This window comes from Furipterus horrens, unplaced genomic scaffold (genome assembly GCF_987537825.1).
Source record: "Furipterus horrens unplaced genomic scaffold, mFurHor1.1.pri manual_scaffold_17, whole genome shotgun sequence".
Taxonomy (NCBI): Eukaryota; Metazoa; Chordata; class Mammalia; order Chiroptera; family Furipteridae; genus Furipterus; species Furipterus horrens.
This window is the reverse complement of record NW_028327187.1, coordinates 80375119-80378688: the sequence shown is the minus strand read 5'-3', so window position 1 is coordinate 80378688 and position 3570 is coordinate 80375119. Positions and strand designations below refer to the sequence as shown.

Genomic DNA, 3570 nt, shown 5'->3' with positions numbered 1-3570 from the left:
TTTGAGGTACAGACACACTCGCATGGCCACACTGGGTACACCTGCTGCTCCAGTGCTTTGGTCAGTCTGGCTGATTGCTGTGGTTGGGAACTGATTCTCCCACTGGCTGCCCAGTGAAGGTATTGGCCTCAACCTTGGGAAGCATCTGCTGTCCCAGACCTCAGAGGAGTCTTCAGTACCAGACTTCCATGCACCCCTGGTCTTTTACCACTTCTCTGGAAGAGTTATCATTGCCTGCAGACCACCAGACACCAGCAGCCAAAGCGGAGAAGCGCTACACATGTCCTCCAGTTTCCTTACAGCATCTCATGAGGACTAAATGCCACAACTTTGCTGCTCACTAATCTTTCGGTAGTTCTGATTTTCCTCGTAACCTCATCCCACCCAGTAACAACTGTTCATATTTGGGACCCAAGAGATTATTTTTTATACCTTCTATCAGAAACATCACAAAGAAAGAGATAGTGGTGGCCTGTGAAGGCAGAAGAGAAGGGTTGTATTATTTCTAAAGTAACATGTATACACCTATGAAACCATCACCACAGTCATGATAGTGAACATGTCATTACCCCCAACAGTTTCCTCTACTCCTACTAATCCTTTCTTTCTGCCCTGCCCTTATCCCCAAGCAACCACTGATCTGCTGTCATAGTTTTCATTTCCTAGAGTTTTCCATAAATGAATAATTGAGTATGTACTCTTCTGTCTGATATGCTCTACAAAATTATCAGAGATTCATCTATGTCGTCGTCGGCAGCTGTCCGTCTCGAGAGACGATGGTGTAGCTTCTTAAGAGTCTATCTGCACCGCCGAGAATGGCTGTGCAGTCCGACTCGGGAGTGACACGGTATCTGTCTCCTCCCGTGTTGAATCGACATCTTGCGATGACGCTGGAGTGTCCTCTCCAGTGAAGCTGAAGCTACAGAGCCTGGGCAGGGTGATATGGAGGGTCTGCTGTTGCCCATGCAGCAGACCCCCCATCTCTTCGCAGCTGAAGGATCCAAGGGAAAGACGGAGTCAATACAGCTTGGCTTCAGGTGCGCCGCAGGAGTTGCCGGTGTTGACTACAACGTCAAACCGCCTTAGGGACTCCGGCTCCGGATTTTCTGTCGGGGTTTACTCCCTTAGCCTTTCCCCTGAAGAGGTATGCCACAAGGCAGCGGAGGTTTTTTGGAGTCAGAGTTTTCCTTCTATGTAGTTCCATGTATATTCACATACCATAGAATCCACCTCCTTAAAGTGTAAGATTCAGTGGTTTTAGTACACCCATAAGGTTGTATAAAATCAATATATCATTCCAGAATATTTCATCATCTCTAAAACTCCATACTGTTTGGCACTCACTCTGTTTTCCCCTTCCAAAGTCCCTGGTAGCCACTAACCTAATTTCTATTTCTATGGATTTGCCTGTTCTGGATATTTCTTATAAACGAATCATATAATGTGTGGCATTTTGTGTCCGGCTTCTTTCATTCAGCATGGTTTCAAGGTTAACACACGTTATAGTATGTGTCAGCACTTCATTTCTTTTGTGGCCTAATAATATTCCATTGTATGGATATACCACCTTTTGTTTACTCATTCATCTGTTGATGGGGATTAGTCTTTGTATGGACATGTATTTATTTTTCTTGTGGGTACACACCAAGTACTAGAATAGCTGGGTCATGTAATAAGTATACTATGTTTAATGTTTTAAGAAACTGCCAATATCCCAAGTGTCCAGCACAATATGTAGCATATAGTAAGCTTTTTATGAATAATTGTTATATAAAGAATAATTGACTTTATGAAAAAAAAAAAAAATCTGCCAAACTGACTCCAAAGGTGATCATACCATTTTACGACCCTAATAATTTAAGAGTTCTAGTTCCTCCACATCCTCATGAATTTTTGGTATGGTCAACATTTTTTTTTTTCAGAATTATATCTTTTTATTTCTGATTTAATATTTTTTATATTTTTCCATTACCATTTAGTCCCTTTATACCCCACCCCTAGCAATCACCACACTGTTGTCCATGTCCATGAGTCCTTTTTCCTTTTTGCTCAATCCCTCCACCCCCTAACCAGCCCCCCTCCTAGCTGTCATCTGCTCTCCATCTATGAGCCTGTCCCCATTTTCCTTGTTAGTTCAGTTTGTTCATTAGATTCCACATATGAATGAAATCATATGGTATTTGTCTTTCTCTGACTGGCTTATTTCACTTAGTAAAATGTTCTCCAGGTCCATCCATACTGTAACAAAGGGTAAAATTTTTCTTCTTTTTTATGGCCAAGTAGTATTCCATTGCATAAATGTTCCATAGTTGTTTTAGGTATGGTCAGCATTTTTATTTTACCCATTCTGATATATGTTTCTGGTATCTCATTGTGGTTTTAATTTTCATATCTCTAATGACCAGTGATACTGAGCATGTTTTCATTTGTTTATTTGCTACCTGTGTATCTTCTTTGGTGAAGAGTCTATTAAAATTCTTTGCCTATTTTTATTTTTATTTTTTTGGCAGTTTTATAACTTTATTCGACAGTCAGCGGTTAGTTCTCATCCACATTAACTGTTTGTAGACTTTTGAAAGTGATAACAGGTACGTAGGTGACCAATGTACAGAGTTTGTTTGGTGAATCTTCATCCTCATTACATTTTCTGGACAACCGCACCCAGATATGGTATGGGACATTCCTTTTTCCTTTGGCCCAGAAGAGCTTTTTTGAGCCTGGTGTCAATGAGCACATCTGGAGTTCCCATCTCCTTCATAGCAAATTTCCGAATCTCTTTGAGTGCCCAAGGGGCACGCTTCTTGAAACCCATTCCATGGATGCGCCTGTGGATGTTGATGGTGTATGTACTCTCTGGTCACTACCTCGTTGATGGCAGAACAGCCCTTCTTCCTCTCGCCACCCTTCTTTGCGGGAGCCATTATGCTGGATCCAAGTTGGAAAAGTCTTTGCCTATTTTTAAAAAATATATGTTATTAGCCCTGGCTAGTGTGGCTCAGTGGATTGACTATCGGCCTGCAAATCAAAGAGTTGCCAGTTCAATTCAATTCCCAGTCAGAACACATGCCTGGGTTGCAGGCCAGGCCCCTAGTTGGGGACACACAACTGCACATTGATGGTTCCTCCCCTCTCTAAAAATAAATAAATTAAATATATATATATATATATATATCATTGACTATGCTATTACAGTTGTCCCATTTTCCCCCCTTTACCCTCGTCAAACCAGTACCCCCATTCCTTCCAGTAATTCCCCCCCCTTAGTTCATGTCCATGGGTCATGCATATAAGTTCTTTGGCTTCTCCATTTCCTATACTGTTCTTAACATCCCCCTGTCTATTTTGTACTTACCAATTTGTACTTCTTAATCCCTGCACCTTTCCCCCCTGTTTTACGAGCTGCTCTTACTTAGCCTTCTGCAGGTTCCTCCTCATTTCCTTGATCTCTGTACTTTGGGAATACCCCAGGGCTTAGTGTTCTGGCCTCCTCATCTACATTTATTTTCTAGGTTATCTCTAGTCTCCTGGCTTTTTAAATTTTTAGTTTTTTAATTTACTTTTGTAGAGAGA

General features: G+C 41.5%; 1 pseudogene; it reads right to left on the bottom strand.

The window, feature by feature from the left end:
* Positions 1-2538: 2538 nt before the first annotated feature.
* On the bottom strand, positions 2539-2930 carry LOC149991406 (large ribosomal subunit protein eL31 pseudogene; annotated as a pseudogene).
* Positions 2931-3570: the final 640 nt, after the last annotated feature.